The 17,600-nt window shown below is 42.7% G+C and overlaps 2 long non-coding RNA genes across 3 annotated transcripts; one reads left to right on the top strand and one right to left on the bottom strand.

Moving 5' to 3' along the window:
- Nucleotides 1–224: 224 nt before the first annotated feature.
- On the bottom strand, nt 225–15,152 carry LOC113485112. The gene is made up of 3 exons (XR_003399357.1): nt 14,640–15,152; nt 5,242–5,244; nt 225–342 (listed from the first exon to the last, which is right to left on the bottom strand). It is a non-coding gene; the product is annotated as an uncharacterized LOC113485112 (long non-coding RNA).
- On the top strand, nt 750–17,212 carry LOC113485111. 2 transcript variants are annotated; one of them, XR_003399356.1, is made up of 4 exons: nt 750–13,961; nt 14,049–14,105; nt 15,146–15,438; nt 16,649–17,212. It is a non-coding gene; the product is annotated as an uncharacterized LOC113485111 (long non-coding RNA). The 2 variants fall into 2 exon arrangements; XR_003399355.1 differs by having other exon boundaries at nt 750–14,251.
- The last annotated feature ends 388 nt before the right edge of the window (nt 17,213–17,600 follow it).

Genomic DNA, 17,600 nt, shown 5'->3' with positions numbered 1-17,600 from the left:
GTGTATAAGAGACAGCGCACGGGCCGCGCGACTCCAGTCAAACCAGTACAGCCTGAAACAGCCCACTGGCAGTTTTGTGAACAGTGTCTGAGAACTTGTGGTCAGTTTTTGTCTCGTTTTGGCTTTCTTCTGCGTGTTTCGTTCGGTTTTGCTGTTGGTTTTTTGGGGGTTTTTTTTGTGTTTTTTTTTTTTTTTCCTGCTTTTAACAGATGTTATGTATGTTCTAGGACTTTATGAATGATGATCATGAAAGACTAAAATAACTGTAAAGGTTGGTGGGATTTCACTTCTGGTTCTGTTACTGTTTTGATTTTTTTTTCCTTTTTTTTTTTTTTTCCCCCCCTGGAGGTGCTCGGTACTTTACCAAGGCTCTAATATCTCAGTATTTAAAACAAAGTACAGAAAACCCTGTTTAATGTTAGAAAAAGAAAGGTATATTTGACCATATGTGTTGTTTTTAAAAAGAGACAGTATGCTCAAATGTGCCAAGATAACCTAATTCCTGACAAGTATGCCTTATATTTTCCTTGATGATATGCTTTTAAATGTCTTGTAGAATAGGTCCAAGAGCATGATAAAAACTACTTTATAATGACTACATGCAAGAAAACTTGAAATTCATTGCAATACTGACATTATTTTATTTTTAAGTCAAAGGGACACTGTCAAGTAATTTACCATTGAAATACAGCCACCCTTTAAGTGGTTTTATGCTAATGGGGAAAAGTCCTCCAAATTAAAAGTCTGTCTCTGAGAAGTTAAATAAAAAAAGAAAAAAAAAAGAAGCAGAACAAGCCACTGTTGATTCCTGCCTCTTCTTTGTGGTCCCGCTTGCGATGCTGCTGCAAAAGCAACCCTCCAGCTGCCCGGGAGCAGGAGGCGACTGGCCGGACGCATCCTGGCTTTCGCTCCAGGCCCGTGGCAAGGGTCAGGGCTCGGCCGGGCAGCTGTGCCAGCACTCAGCAGCTCAGCTGCAGGTTCGGACAGGGCACTGAGCTTCCAACCAGGTGTGCCCCTATGCGGCAGAGAGCTTTTTTTGGGAAAATTCAATTTTAAAAAAGGAGAAAAAAAAATACTTGACAGTGTCGCTTTCTTGCGTATCCCTTGCAGGGGTTGAAATGTGCTGGGTGTAGCACTCGCTGAGGAGCGGTTTGCAACCTGTAACTTGTCTGTTGTAAAGCGCAGAGGGGCTGCCCGGTGCGGGCAGCGGGGGCCAGGCAGGGATGATCCTATCGAGCAAGGCAGAATGCTGCCAGTGATTTTAACCCCTGCTCAGAGCTGACCGATAATTTCTTTTTTTGGGGGGGAGCAATTACTTTGTTGCCTTTAAAAATAGCACTGTAACCACCTTTTTTTATGATTAGCTGTAGTATAATCTTTGTCCCTTCAAACTATGCAAGCTATGAAATGTAAATTAGGGATCAGTTAAAGATAGTTGATTATATTCAATCAGATGGCATTCATGCACTAACTGGAGTATATACAGATAAAGCTATTAGAGTGACTTGTATGCTAACAGCAAGATATAACATACCTACCTATTCTAAAAAAATGACTATTAATATTGTATAACAGGACTGTGGGGGTTGGGAGGGGATGTTATCTTTTAAAAGGGGATTTAAGATTTTTATAACTGTTTTTTCCATCAAACTTTAATATTTTTGTCAAATTTTTAGGTATTTAATTTGTAAAATAGATTTTACTTTGTACTGGCGTACAGAAAATAGGGGTTGATTTAAAGTTTTTGAAGCCAAGTGATCAAGTACATTTGTAATAAAAAGTCAATGGATCTATATCAGTTGTACTCACTGTTTTCATTTCTTGTACGTTCTAATGCAGTGGCGCTGTATGTCTCCCAAGGAAAAAAAATGGGGAGGTGGGTGGAAGGAGAAGGCAAAAATGACAGCATTGGTGCTGCAAATTGATGCAGCTTTCCATACGCAAGTGGCCCGTGGTCAGTGGAGATTTGGTAGATAAGCATTTTTACTGAGAAACACGGTGCACTTTTTCAAGACGGGTTTATGAAAACCTGATGTTTTTGGCATGTGTTCACTTCATGCTTCCACCTTGGTGCCCATAAACTCTAAAGCCGCCCTTTGGGAAGTGTGTTTCCCTGGCACTTAAGAAAAACAAAACCAAACAAAGCAAAACTCAGATTTCTTCTAAGGTGGTGAACTATGGCACTTCACGTTTTTGCACCTGCACACTGTCTCCCTCAAATGTCTGCCACTTCTTTTCTCTAAGTTCAACAGGTTAAACTTTTTTTAAAGTACAATTACTGAGAGTTTTGGATTGAAGACTTCAGCTGATCCACTGAGTTTGGATCCAACACCTTGCAGAGCACTGATGTAATTATTTTTTATTTGCTTGTTTGCTTTAAAACCAGACCTCCTATTTCCTGTTCTAGGGCATATACCAAATCTGATTGACTTGTCTGTGGCAGAAGTTTTGGGAGCTAGAAGTGGAGAATCCTGACATTAATGTACAAGAATGCTAAAACAGGTTTACATTTCAGGGGGCTCTCATGAAACACAAAAACTCAAAGTGTAACTAGAACCAACCAGTTTCCTGGGCTTTGCTAGTCCAACAGGTAGAAAACGAGTCTCAGGTGAGTTGGAAAGAAGGCAGCAAAAACAAATTCTTCCACAGCTGTGCAATTTGCTCATTCAAAAACCTGCTTCTTACTGCCTTGGTTTGCTTTTTGAAAGCTAGGGCTCTGCCTAAAGCACTGGAAAGTTTCTCTGTTAAAACAACACTGTCAAGAATTTTTTATTTAATTGCAAATTTAAAATCCTGATTTGCACCTTTTTTTTTTTTTTCCTTTGCTTTATCAGGCTTACCTAAATTTTCCTTTTATTTTCTTACTATCCTCCTCTGCTGACTGCCTACTCCTTGTTAACTCAGCTTGTGTAATTGAAGGGTTACTGTTCATGTTGGTGTTTGGACTATCTGGAAGAGGGGTCCAGGGTAGTTTTAAGTTCTTGTGCTTGTCTTGGTATTTTTTGCACATGCACTTCTCTCCCTGAAAGTTTTACTCTTTTTGGCTTTCTTCTATAACACGTGAAGATAGGTGAAAGGATCTGAATTTTTGGTAGCAGAACAGAGAAGCAGGCTGCATGCAAAGTGTTGTCAAAATGTTTTGACAAAACCGACAAGGTAAACAAGAGAGTTCCATTTTTATTCTTGATTCCTTCTGCTGTTGCCATCTCCTGTGCCACTTGCAACAATGAAAGATAATTTCAGCCCAGAGCTTTTTTTCAAGCCTGTGGTTCCTTTTACTCTGCTCACTTGCACATGATTTAGCTCACTGGCACTGCAAAATGTGTGTGGGTTGTGAACGTGGCAAGGAGATACATATATATAGTTTAAAGCTAGTTAAGGTTAATATAACTGGACTTTCAAAATTATAACCTTTTCTAAAAGCCTGTTTTAACCAGAGTGTAATCTTTGGACCTGAAGTTCATGGCATTTTTTTTCTCTCTTAAGTGAAATCTCTTGCATTGAAATTGCTGAGGGTGATAGCCTGATGGCGCAGGAAGGATGCTCCTCTCGTGTGACAGCTGACGTTCCTCTTTGGAGTTGGGCTGCCCACTCTGCTCACATCAGCAGTGCTGCCTGCCTGCTCCTGTACTGTTCATGCCAGATGACCTTGGGTCCACTCTGGGAGTTTCTCTTAGACTGCCTATCCTTCTTTTTCACTTTTTATCTATTCACAGCATTTCAGTTCCCAGTAGGACTGTGTTTTAGCAGCACTACAGTCTGGGGGAAGGTCAGACTACATAGGGATCTGCAGTGCATCCCACCTCTTGTGAAGTTGAAGTGGGCTTGTTGTTAATGCAGGTCTGAACAGCTGTAGACAGCAGAGAGAGCGAAATGCCATCATGTTTAGGGATTCACAGAGTTACTTCTCCAATGGATATTTTATTGCAATTTGGATGGCATAAAAGTTGCTGCTGGAGAAGTACATTGGAAGGGAAAAGATGAACGGGTTTGCTTTTGGACGTGCCTTCCCGCAGGCAGGTGTGGTGTTGTTTTTGCGAACAAAGACATTTCCTGAGCTGGTGGACTCAGGCAGGTACCAAGCTGGGTGAAAGGAGAAGCTCCTAGCAGTCGCAGCAGAGGAGGCATTGTCTGTCTGGAGGGTGGGAAAAGGCTTTAGGAGCAAGGCAGGAGGACTGAGCTGGCAGAGGTGGGCAGCTGAGGTGCACCTTGGCTCAAGTGCTGCAGCATCTGAACTGGTGTTCAGGGTGGAGGGTGGGTGATGCCACTTGTAGAGAAGCACCTAAGAGCCAGGTGACAACAGCTCTGGCAGACCCTTCACCACGGGTGGCCGAGGGGTGCCAGGCAGCTGATCCCAGGGGAGCGCGGATCGGTGGGTGTGTGGGGCTCAGCTCCCCGGTTGGGGTAGCTCTGCTGGCCCAGTCTGCAATTCGGTATCCGTGTGTAGCTGAAGCCAGATAAGCAGTTGTGGTTTTTTGAAGAGTCAGAGCATGTCTTGCCTGCGCCTATAAAGTTAGTAAACAGTTGTGTAGCCTGTTTCAGGCAAAATATAGAAGAGGGAGAGTTGAATTCACATGGTGAGGAATGAGGCATGTTTTCACGGAAAAATGTCAGCTGGAGATTAAGTGAGAAAAGATAAAGATAGAGGACTTCTGGCCCTGCTATCTGTCTTTTGAGTGTTGACTGATTAAAACAAGTCAGAGCAAATGGCTGGATATCCCTGAACAATGCTTCACTGTCCCTCTGCAGATCAATACTGCTAGCGCTTTTTTGCCTGAAGAGGGTATCTGGTCTTTTTGCTCTGGAAGGCACCACGTCCGGCCAAGATGGAGCCCTGCTCAGGCTGGCTGTAGGTTTTGCCTGCATGTGGGTATTGCCTCTTTGGGTGACCAGGACCTTGCAGCAGATGTCCCTGGGGTGTCTGCGGTAGCTTTGCAGCTTAGGTCAGACGTGCACTTCTGCAGCGAAGTGCTCTGCTGTCCCTGTGTAATGTACCTTGGTTTTATCATAGAACAGAGCACATGACCTGATTTGTTTTGGGTTTAACTAAGCCAAAAGACATGCTCTATCAACCAGTGGAAATAGGTTGGTCAGGCCAAGCTAGAGCTCATGGGAGAGTAAAATCCCTGGAACACAGATAATGTGACTGTTGGGTCCTGAGCAGTGACTCGTTTGCTGTCAAACTTGGCTCTGGCTGTGCTGATTGCTCGTGTAGATGCAGCCCCAGATAAAACAGGAGACCGCCTGTGTAGATGGCTGGCCATTTATGCACCTTGTTGTCTTGAGGCTTAGGCTCGTGACATGTGGTATACTTCTGCTCCTTTCTGGATCAGCCATCATCTGGGAGAGCACTTGCTTTGAATGGGCATCTTCTGGATCTCCCCAGCAAGTAACTCGGTCTTAACTTGGATAATTCCTTGGCTTTGCTGATCATCGTTTGGTTTGCTGCCCATCCTGTTGTTATCTTTGCAAAAATACACTCCTTAGTCTTTTAAGCTTAGGCCATGTTGGAGACTGAAGTGAAAAGGGGACTCGCTGCAATGCTGGCTGTGGGAGTTTGTGCTGAGCCTTTTTGGCTGTGGTGCAGAAGGCTTTTTTTCTTGAAACACTATCTTGAAATATGCAGGAAGCAAAGAAAAGCTTCATTCTTTCTATCGTAGATCGGAGAGGTGAGAGGTGTGGAGTTATGTCTGCAGCGTGGAACGATGAGTCCCTCTTGACTAGTGAGACCTTGGAGGGAGGTGGCTCTTGTGGGAGATGATCCTCCGTGCTGCCAGGAAGCCAAAGTCCATGCCTTGGAGAGATTTACTCAGGTTTTCAGGGAAAAACCTCTACACGTTGAAATGTCATCCCAGTCAGTATGTTGATTTCTATGGAGAGCTGCTCATAAAGTCAGCTTGCAAATGGCATCTAAATCCCCATGACCACGCTGGCCCCAGTGAGTTTGGATTTAGTACTGGGCACGGTGCAGAGACCGCATGGCAACCCCTGTGGATGACCGTCTTCATGCAAGAGAGCATGTCTCACTCATGCCCATCAGTGGTTTTGACTGTGAGGTGGCCCTGTCATGCTTGTGGGAAGGTCTGGCCACTGAGGCTGGGATCTTGGAGGCATCTCAGAGACATCTCATCATCCCAGTGGACCGATGCACAGTTGCTCTAGGGGGAAACAGCACAGGGCGCTTCGGGGCTGGCGTGCAAGGACATGCGAGCTGTGAGGTCTCTGCTGCAGGGCTGACCCCCACTGGGGTGTTTTCAGCTCCTCTGTGTTATCATTTGTGCTGATGCTGAGATGAAGCTGCAGGCTTCACATGGCTGAAGGAGGCTAAATCTGTATAAGATATATGCCTGGGTAATTTATACTGGTGAGAGTTGAGAGTGGAGAAAATGAGCAGTGGTGTTTTTTTCTATTGCTGATGAATGTCTTGATATGTGACTCAAGCTCAGATCACCAAGTCCTCGTCGTATCTGCTGTGCCCTCCAGCTGGTATATTAGCCCCAGTCAGAGGCTGGGGTGGGTTTTCTTCTAATTCTGGGTAGAAAGACATGCTGTCACGTGCCAGAGCGCAGGACAAAGTTTGTGCATCCTGGGCAGGACCCCTCTGCGTAGGACATCTCGGAGCCGCACTGTCGTTTGGAGTTTTAGCCACATTGGTTTGAGTGTCTTTCTCTCCCCCAGGTTGGGTTTGCTGTAGTGTCTCACTAGGGAATAAGTTTTCTTTCTCCATGCTCTGTCCTGATTGCACAACAGTTTGTGAATGCCATGCAAGCTGATGGCTTTATTGTCTGTAGTCTCCTGAGGTTTGGAACTTGCTTTTCCTGGGCTTGCCTTTTGCTTAGGCATTTAGTATGGGCAGAGGAGCTCGAACCAGCACCTCCTTGGGGGCGTGCATCAGTGTGCCAGCATCAGCCGGTCCAGACTTCTCAAAACTCACCTGGGGGTCAGGAGGTGGGTGCAGGGTCCTCAGGGGCCAGCTATTCTGCATCAGTCCAGCAGAAGCAGGTCCACAGCTGTCTCATTTCTAGGCAAACTGTGAAGGCTTGCTGATCTGTCAATACTTCAAGAAATGCCGGGGCTAGGAAGCGTGGATAAAGGATTTTGTGAAATCTGGTATTTAAACCTCCCACTCAAGTGATGCTGAGGAGAGCTGGCAGTGTAGCATTGGCTTATCAGGAACTGTGTGGGCAGGTCAACTTAAGAAAAATGTTGTGTGAGCAGCACCAGAGGTGAAGAAAAGAAGCCAGTGTCTTGTCAGGTACAGAGTTATAAATGGGGTCAAAATTTATTTTTATTAAAAAGATTATTTTATTTAAATAATAACATTAGGATGACCATTGCTAGGGGCTGCTGAAGGGCAATGAGGCAGGTTTCTGAGCAAAATAGGGACTAGAGGCTTTGAATTATTTTCTAGCATTAATAATTCTGAACTACGCGCTGCAAATTCATGTAATTGTCATCTCTGCTTTCATGCATGCAGACAGTTTGATTTGTGGATAGATCTTCTGACAGTGGTGTATTCAGAGGCTTATTCGATCTTTTAAAAAAAAAGTTGGCTTCTGAGCTTCAACTGTCAATAAAATTCCTGGTAAATGAGTCCTTGCAGGCTTCTGCAAGGCCATATGTAACTTATCTTGTCCAAAGAAAGTCTCTAATTGGTGCTTTAAAGTAATTAAAAAAAAAGACTCCATTAACAGTCAGTCTATTTTTAGTTTAAAGATGGACTTATATGGTCAAAAAGTAAAAATCCTGGCTTAATTATGGAAGTCGAAGAACATTGTGCTAGGAACTCCACACACGAGTGTAGAGTGGACATGCTTTAAGAGGGTTTTTTTTCCTGATAAAATGCTGTACAGTGCAACAGGTGGAGGCGCTCCAAGCTCCAAAAGCATTTTGAGGCCAGTGTTGCTGAGCTGGTGAAGAGATGGTGTTAAATCATCTGCAGGTGATCATGGTCTGTCCTCACCTCGGCACTGGCTGCCTTGCCTTTTGTTCATGGAAACTTGACTTGCAACTGGACAGGATTAAAGGGATGATTTATAATTTAAGATAACAGAGTTGTTCTCTGTTCTGGAGATTCCTCTAGAAACTGGGGAAGTAGCTCTGGGAGGTTTGGATGGCAGAGGATTTGATCATGGGAAATAGAGTCTCTGCTCCCAATGATGAGGAGATCCATCTGATTGCCTGTTGAGTGGACATGTGGATCCTAGAAGGTACCAGAGTGCTTGGGGCAAGCCTGGGGCTGTCACCCTTGAAGCTGAGATACTTGGGAAAATTGGGTGCCTGGGAGGAAGACAAAATTTAGGACATGGCGACACCTCTTCCTAAAGACTTAATGCATGCCTGGGAAGATGATAGAAAGTAGGTGAAGTTGAGAGCCATGACTTTGCAGCGTGGGCTGGTTTGCGCTTCAGCCGAAGCATCCCTAGACTGGTGACGCAGGAAGTGGACAGGGTTTTGGGAGGATGGACTGAACGCAGTGCTGGTGGAAGGCTGAGGCTGTCAGGGCTTGGGCAAAGGTGCTGAACAAGAGTGCTGGGAAAAAAAACCTCTGCCCATTTCTCCTGGAGGACAAAGAGTGAGTTCTTGGCATGGGGTACGAGGAGGTTGAGAACTGAGTTGTGTACGTGGGAGGAGCAACCAGCTGTTCGGCTGCAGATTGGGATAAGAAATGGGGATGTGGTCCAAACAAGAAAAATGTCTGTATACCAGTGTGGAAACATGAAACAAAAATAGTTGTTGTAGATTACTCGGTGGTGTAAAAAGACCTTGGCATAGCTGCTCTGATTGAAACATGGTGGGGGGTGATGAAAATCAGTATGATACTGCATTACCTGCCATATAAATAGGCATGCTAGGTCATAAAGGTGCAAAGGCACACTAGATCTAAAAAGCTGCTGTAAAATCTGAGAGGAAATTGGAGTAGTGATGACCAGACAGACAAATTTATGTTGGATATAAATCCCATATTTTAATGACACAGAGGTATTAGGAAATTTTCTATTCCAGAGAAGAAGGTGGTTACAGGCTTCATGGGGCTTCGGAGAAAACCAGGCTCATGCATCTTCATAAACCTGTAAGAAAAAGTAAATTCAGTTATGTCTGTGCTATCTGGCCAGATTGTTTGGGAAGAAGCTGGCTACCATTTTGGTGAACCAACATCTTGATTTACTTAAAGGATCATTTCTTGTAACAGCCTGGTATAGAGTTAGCCTTGATTTAGGACTAAAACGTTAAGAACTGGTTCAAGATATAATTACCATCGAGTCATTAAATAGCAGTGACCACAGTACAATTACAGGTTCAGCATCCTCAGGGGTGGAAGGCGCTGGACTAAAAATGAGTCTTGTGTTATAAAATATTTCAGAGGACAAGATCGGAAAAATAAAGTTCTTAAACTCATCAAGGCAACCCCATAGATACCTGGAAAGGTTACAGATATCCAAGTTAGGCAGAGTAAAATATTTATAAAGTTATGAAGTAAAATTTATAAAGTTATAAAGGAAGGGACTTCTGGCAGGACTTCCTCAAAAGAGAGTAGTCCAAGTCTTGCAAAGTAGACTGAAAGAACCATACTGTAAGGTAACCTGTGATCTGGAAATAAAGCCGTTTAGGAGGGACTTTGAAGATCTGTTGGCCTTAAGGAGCAAATGCTATCTTAGAGTATATCAGAGAGAAGGCTGGGGAGAAAATCTGAGCATGCAAAACTGAAGGCACAGTTAATTTTCTGCACTACTTCATACTACTTAAGTGACTTATCCATGTCATTGTGGAACATAGGGCACGTTTGAGAGACCACCTATCCATCACCTAGTCCTTTTGGATGGTAAAGATAAGGAGCCTCCCTCTGAAACTCAAGTGTTTAAGGCAGAGATGCTGCAACAAAGTAGTAAAGTCAAGTGGAAGAGCAACAGGTGTACCTGGGAGTTTCAAAAGAGCTTGAGACTACAGTTACTAGCAAAAAAAGGGCTGTTAAAAAATAGCTTAGTATTCTCCATTACTAGATAACATCTTAATGTCAGATTATTATTTTTTTAATTAAAGTATTAAACTGTGCACTGGGAATTGCAGATCAGCAACCCTGAACTCCAGTTTGAGAAGGAGAAACTAAAGTGCTCTAAGTCTTCAGTATGTGATAGGTTGGAAGCAACGGTCTGCAAAAAAAGGGGGTTGGACTAGGTGGCCTTTGAAGGTCCCTTCCAACCCAAACCATTTTGTGAATCTGTGATCAATCTTGTTTTCTGGGTAATCTATCAGAATCTTTGAACATGTTGACAAAAGTAGGAGGTGGAAAATCAACTGATCTTTATTTGGATGCTTTAAAAGGTTTTTATCAAGTCTTCCCAAGAAGGTAATAAAAAATCATGCTTGTAACGAGAAGAGAAATATCATATAGTCCTTCTTTGATTGCAGCCAATGTTGATCACTTGAGCAGCACAAGGTGGACAGAAGTCTGGTTGGAGATGGTGATCCATCTTCTTGAGTAGCTCTTCAGTCTTTGAGCAAATTAGTTTCCTCTGGAAAACACTAATTTGTTAAAACCAAAGTTGCCAGGTGAAGAAGAGTTGATTTTCACTGAACTTTCCTGGTTGCTTGACCTAAGAGGAGAAATAAGCCCAGAATACTGGTTATCATGGCATCTAGATTTCTCCTATGATGTGACACCTCCAGTTCAAATTCCTACTCTGACCTTGACTTGCAGATCTGCCAGATCCCAGAGCATGCCTCAGCAGCTAATCTTGTGGATATGTTCTGTTTTCTTTTGTTTTTACCAAGAAAAACCTAAAAGATTTTGGTTTTGACAACGGGCAGAAAGGGAGGGAATGGGGAGAGAGGTCTGGTCAGCATTTTCCAGGTCTCATCTAGCTCTGTTTTTGAGGGAGTGTTGTCCATGTGTGTGTGCCTGTGCAGACCTGTGTTACGTCTCTTCCCAAGAGACCTAGGAGGACCCATAGCAAACTGGTGTGAGCTAGGGCTGCTCTAGCTTAATTTTAGGCTTCTTAAAAGTCTAGAAGTCATGGCAAATCCCCATGCTTCTCCCACCTTCCCTGTCGTCAGTAGATCATGGTACCAAAGAGCAAGTGCTTTGACAAGTCATAAATAGGAGTAGGTTAACTGCAGGCACCTCAAGGCTTTCAGGTAGAGTTGGTGTTTAAGTGTAAGGACTGGCAATTGAAAGAGCAGAGTGGTTGGTTTATACTAGAGAAGTGACTTCAGGCTGGCCGTGACTGGAAGATTCAGCAGAGCATGATAAGGTCTGGTACGGTGAGCAGGCGGTGGTGTGGACCCTGGGAAATGCGAGGCAACAGGCAGGGGAAAACAAAGTCATTTTTAATGCTCCAACAATATTGCTAGGCTTTAAGTGATTTGCTCATACAGGAAGAATATCTGATTCTGGGTAGCAAAAGCAAATGATGTGAAGGTGTATAGGCCACCATAGACAATAACTGCATATTACAGATTTCGGTGCTAAGGTCTGAGAGGCTGCTGTGCGTGAACTCTCCTGTAACACGGTTCGTTAGACCCCCGTGGTGTCCCTGTGCTGTTTTCCCTTGGTAATCTGGTAGTTGTCACTGGCACAACCTTTGTCCCCTCCCCCTAGAAATACTAATTTCATTAGATTGCTCACTTCTAGTTAAATTATACCAGCTGACTTTGAAGTACTTAATATAAAAATGTTGTGGTATGTTTGCATGATAGTTACTTGATATAAGAAAAAAAAATCTCTTGTGCTCTCTCTTTAGGAATTTGAGCTTTGAGTTTCATTGGGGAGTGTTGTACATACCCAACTGCACGGGATCAGGCCCATCTCTTTTTAAAAATGTATTTCACATCTGAGATTAGAAATGTTCTACAAGACAAATCAGAAGATAGAGTTGACTGTTACAGGCTCAGATGATAATAGTGACTTGTGCTAAAAGGCTGTCCATCCACATAGAAAACTGCACAGCTGCTTCTGTTTAACTGCTGTCAAAGGTCTGGCATCTTGCTAGTAGTATCCTTTTCTAAATGTACTGAGTATACTTGCCTTTAAATCCTGTTAGGTACAGATAGTTATTGTTGGTATTCTGTAAATTAGCTCTATACTAGCATTCACATTGGACTAGGCTTAATATTGTGTCAAAGATGACTTGAAAAAGGAAAATTAATTTATACCCTTTTAATGAGGTTCTACCCTGTATAGGGGCTGTTTGTAGAAGTACCAGGAGTGTACAGCTGTCTTCCTCCTTTTACTTTCTGTGATTCTCTGCAGGAGAACGTACAGATTTTAATCTATTTTTCCATCCTTTACAGACAATGAGATATTCTCACGGTGAGGTCCATGGAAATACGTGGATAAACCAGGCCATAATGCAGAGATAATGCATCTTTTTTTTTTTTTTTTTTTTTTTTATTCTGCTGTCAATCAGGCCTCTGAGCTTTTATTTTAAATGTAAAAAATTTAAATTGTTTGAGTAAAAATCTCTTCCCTCATCTGTCCGGTGTGACATCCTCTAATATTTGTAGGTCTGTTCAGGTGGGATTATTTGTGGTCTTCCAGAAAAGGTAGATGAGGCTGGAATTACTAATGCCAAAAATTGCCCACGGCAAGGGAGGGAAATCTTTGTTTTCAAGACAGAGCCCATCCGGACCCTTTTCATATGTCCCACAGCACACCGCCGGGGTATAAATACCTATTTTTTCTTTTCCAGGTGATCTTTAGGCCAGGTAGCAGCAGGCAAGGTCAGTCTGTTGGGTGGATGGGATGGGGGTCCTGCCCTGCATATTTGGCCTGCTTCAGCATCAAACCCAATGTTTTTTAGGCTGGGCTTTTGTCCTCCAAGCAGAGGTCATCCCTGGCACAGCCAGCCCTGGGGGCTGTCAGTGCCGTTTGGCATCCTCGCCGTTTGGCGTTCCTTGCATCTTCACAGGTACAAGACCCCCAGCATCGCCACGGGGATGCTGCCCACACACCACCCAGCCACTCGGTGTGCATTTAGGGAGATATATGTGGTTGGCTTTCACTGTGTCCTCAATTTTGATCCCCAGGGCAGAAAAATTAGGACTTTCTCAGTTAAAGAAAAAAAACCAAAAAAGTGAAGCAAAATCTCTGGAGAGTGGTGTTTTCCCGCAGTAGTGACAGCTGTTCGCCACCCGCTTCTGTTCAGCCATGACCCCTGGTTCAGTTCTGCTGGGTTTGTAGCCATCCTGACCTCATGTTTGCAAATATTATTGGTAATATAATGCTCTATGTACAAATGTCTGTGTGGCTCATGTATGTTTCTGTGGTTCAAGTCAGCCACAGACTTCTGGAATTTCATTGTACTTTGGTTAAATGTTGGACTTTTAACTCTTCTACTGTATGGCTTCTTGATTTCTCTTGTCCAGTGTGGACCAACTCTATTTTTGGAAATAAATAAGCATGTAAATAAAATGAATGGGTTTATGCCACTTATAAGAAAATGCTTTATTTAAAATATACACTCAGTCTTGTATATTTTATGGTATCTCAGGGCGTGGATGAGGCTCAGGCGCCAACAGCATTGGTGATGAGATACCATATTATGTACAAATTCATTTCCAAGTGGTTTTGAAGAAGACTTTCCATCTCCTGAGCCAAACCCCCATAGGACCAGCCTTGCGGAGGGCGGGGGGAGAAATCCAGAAAGAAACGCGTAGTTTAAGGGGGAGTAAAGGAAAGAAACACGACTTTCCTCTCAACACAAGGCTTCTGGTTTGAGGTGTCTGGGTGCCAAAGATGCCGCTGAGTGTAGGGATGCTGCAGGGCAGTTCTCAGCTCCTGCCCAGGAGCACGTGGAGATCAGGAGCACAATGACTTCTTTTTTTTCTTTTTTAACTTCTCCATATAAACCAATATTTACCAGTAATCCTGTGTTTCTGTTTTTGTTTTTTGGCAGACTTTTACCAGTAAATATCGGTTTATTCCTGAAACCAGAAGCCCTAAACATACCTTTGTTAATAAGGTCAGTTGTCATTTTGTCTCTCTCGTTCCCCGCTCCCCCCTAGTACAACCTGGCAGGTGATTGAAAGGTACCAAGTTTTCTTTCTAGTTTTCCTGCTCTGCATCTCTGGGAACTGGAGCCCGCAGGACCTAGAGCCTTCTGTTGGTAACGTAGACCCAAGTTTACAAATTATTCTTTTACCATTTTAAAGCCTGCTTTTAAGGACAGAGGTTATTCCTGGCTGCCCACTACGGGAACTGGTAGAAGCCCCTGCAAATGCATAAGTTGCTTCACCTCTCCGAAGCCTGTGGGTAGGTCTCTCACAATCATCTCCAGGCTTGGGGCTGAGAAAATAATTTATCCAAAAATATACACTAAAAAATGCCATTTCTGTTTTACAGTGAGCAGGACTGGGGGAGGGAAGGGCGGGAAAGGAATTTGAAAAGTTTTTTTCCCCCCCATTTTTTCTGATTTACTGCTAGAAAGCAAGTGTGACATGGGGAGGAGGGAGAGAATTTAAGCGTTGCCCTTCCTAAACTGGCTGTAAACTCTTCCTTCAAGGCTGGGAGAAAGGGCAAGAAAAAGGTCTGATCCTTAAAAGGACATTGCTAGGTGTCTGGACCCCAAAAGCAGCTGGCGCTTTTTAATGATGGGAATCGCTTTAGGTCATTTTTTTTTTTTTTTTTTTTTTTTCTCCACAAGTGTTTGCAACCCAAACACAACAGCATTATGCTAATACTCAAGAAACAGAGAAGCTGGCAAGGAATAGAAAATGAGTTGACTGCTTTGTGACACATGGTCCAAGCCAATTTTTTCTCCCAAGCAAACAAAATGAAAAAAAAACCAAAACAACAATAACAAAAACAACAACAACAACAACAAAACCCCCAAAACCAAAACCCACTAGCCCCAACCCCAAAAAAACACAACCTCCCAAAAAAGCAAACCAAAGAGGATCTCAAATGTCTATTCTGGTTTTATTGTACATGGTTGTTGAGAGCATTTTTTGGCATAGCTGCAACCTAACTATGTCCCTTTAAGGAGCACCAGCGGCTAATTTACTCCTAATGAACCCAAAAGCTGAGGTTTTTGCAGTTTTTAAGTGCAGATCGAAGCATCTGCAGCCTTAGTTGGAGTCCAGAATGAGGGGAGCCCTTCCAGCTGTGCACTTTGAGCTGAAAACTACCTTTCCTCCCCTTTTGCAGCCTGGGTGGTTCTGATTGCTGGCAGTTCTGTATTACAACTTAATCTGAGCAATTGAGGCTGGTCCTACATTATCTTCAGACGTCTTTCGGAGGACTCCTGTTACCAGTTTGGTACTCAAAAGCTACACCCCACCATCAGAAGTCACTTTTTTTTTTTTTTTTCCAAAGGCAGTGATAGATTACCCTCTCTAGCTCTAATGGAAAAACAATAATTGCAATGCAACTTTATAATAAATTGTTCATATATTCGTAATTCCATTGCAATCCCAAATTGGAGAAGAGATCTGTTAAAGGTATATATTAGTCTAGATTTTTCTTATTGTAAATACTGTAATTTTATAATACTGTCAATATTTTATTAACTTAGAAATATTTAACAGAGTTTAAACTATGGTAGTTGATTTATTTATAGGTTTATGTTGCAGCCAATATTGCATTACATTCTAATGTAAGATTAACTTTCAGCATGTAAACATTGATTCAATAGATCATTGGAAAGATTAAGAGAAGACTCTCACTCTTAATCTGTAATATTTATCCCCCAATTCCCAGTCTGGAATTATTTAACAAAATATTAGGAGGTTTTAAGAGTTCATGACTCTAATAACTGCAGTTGGATTTGAAAATTTGAATTTTGAAATGTACCTGGCTCTTTCATCCTGTGAACAAGTTTGCTTCAATATCTGATCTATACAGTACGGAAGTCTTTATTTTGAGCAAAGGGACACTGTCAGATCAATTTTAGATTCTTGGGGGGGTGGGGGTGGTGGGGCAAAACTCATGCCAAGTGCATGTGTGTTAATTCCTTTTTAATCGCAAGGAGAAACATCCTTTTTTTGTTGTTGGTTTGGGTATTTGGCTAGAAGCATTCCTGCAGCAGTTTGCATCCTGGCAGCCAGGGCACGGGGTGGAAATCTGGCTGCTACGAGGAGTCTCTCTCCTGTCCTGGCAAGAGGGAGGTGCCCAGCAGTGCTGCCGCGGTCCTGCCATCCCTGGCACCGACTGTAGCCAGAGCTCAGTGAGATGGGTAAACGTGCACAAGGTCTAAAACTTGCCAATTTTTGACCAAAGTTTTTGCTTTTCCAAATATCTCTCTCTCTCTCTTTTAGCCTGATGGTGTCCCTTTAACAGCATAAAGATATTCACGTTCTCTGAAAAAACATTAGAAGTGATTTTCTTTTTTAGGCAGGGGAAAATTGGTCTGTAATATGTTTGCAACGTAATTTGCATAAAAATACTGAAAATATATCAAGGGTTTTCATGGGAGTTGGTATTTTTTGAGTGTAAAAGTTAATCTTTATTAGAAATGTGCCAATCTGTACTGCTTTATTGTAGTGTTGTTACACTTAGGCATTTCAGTTAACTTACAAATATATACTGTAACAGTATACTTTGTACAGATTTATTTAAAATTTATTTGAAAACTGAAATAAAGTAGGCAGAAAATAAAGATATTTATTTTTCATTTGACTATGTAAGAAGGTATCATTCTTTTGGTTTTAGTGCACTGGTGTACCAAGCCTCAGAACCACTGCTTTCTCCAGCTCATAGGATGCTTTTCCAAGACTGTGGATACGTGTATGTGTACTGCTGTGTTGATAAGTAAATGCCAACGATGGAGTTCGTTGCTTTTATACATCCCAAAGAGAAGTTCTCCACCGTTCATTTTCTGTTTTCTGACTGAAAAGGCGTGTGTTTGTGAACAGTGTTCACGCAAGTTCTGCCATCCCACACTCACATCAGCTTATACCAATGCCAGGATGGGAGGATTTGCCTGCGTACCTTCCCCAAAACACCCTGGTCCACAGTGGCATCGTCAGGGAGCAGTTCAAACGTGTGTCCTTTGGGCTTTGTGTAAAGCAAATGCAGAACAAGAAAAATTGAGATGTTAAATCCATTAGAAAACAAATTCCTTATTGTACAGTAGTATGGAGATCTCTAGTCAACCTGCCATTAATAATAGATTCTTATTTTTTGAATGATCTATTTAAAAGAACAGCAAGCATTGTATTTGCTAGTAAATCTGAAGTGTTTACATGGAATTACTAAATAAATTATTTGATCTAAGATGGTTCTCATCAGTGCTGATTTTTAATGCTGGAAATTGATTTTGGCAGCTGCTTTTTTAGTTGGTGCTGTTCTTTAAAAATCTTCCAAAGCAGGTTTATTCAATGCATCCCTGTGTTTTAAAGTAGGTTCTAAGGAAGATGGAAAGCCTGTCTCTCCCCACGAGGAGTGCTAGCTAATGTTTTTCAACCCTCTCCACGTCATGAGCCTGCCCCTTCGTATCCCAAATCACTGATTACGTTGCTGAGACAGAGCAGGATGCTCTGCACCGAGAGCCCTGTGGCAAATGGCACAGCTTAGCTGCAGTTTTTGCTGGTCTGAGTCCTGGTGCATGTGCGTGTGTATATATATATATATGTATATATATATATATGTGCTTCCCAGGCTT

This window comes from Athene cunicularia (genome assembly GCF_003259725.1).
Source record: "Athene cunicularia isolate RWA chromosome 13 unlocalized genomic scaffold, athCun1 chr13_part1, whole genome shotgun sequence".
Classification (NCBI taxonomy): Eukaryota; Metazoa; Chordata; class Aves; order Strigiformes; family Strigidae; genus Athene; species Athene cunicularia.
The sequence above is the reverse complement of the archived record's forward strand: the minus strand, read 5'-3'. Positions and strand labels throughout refer to the sequence as shown.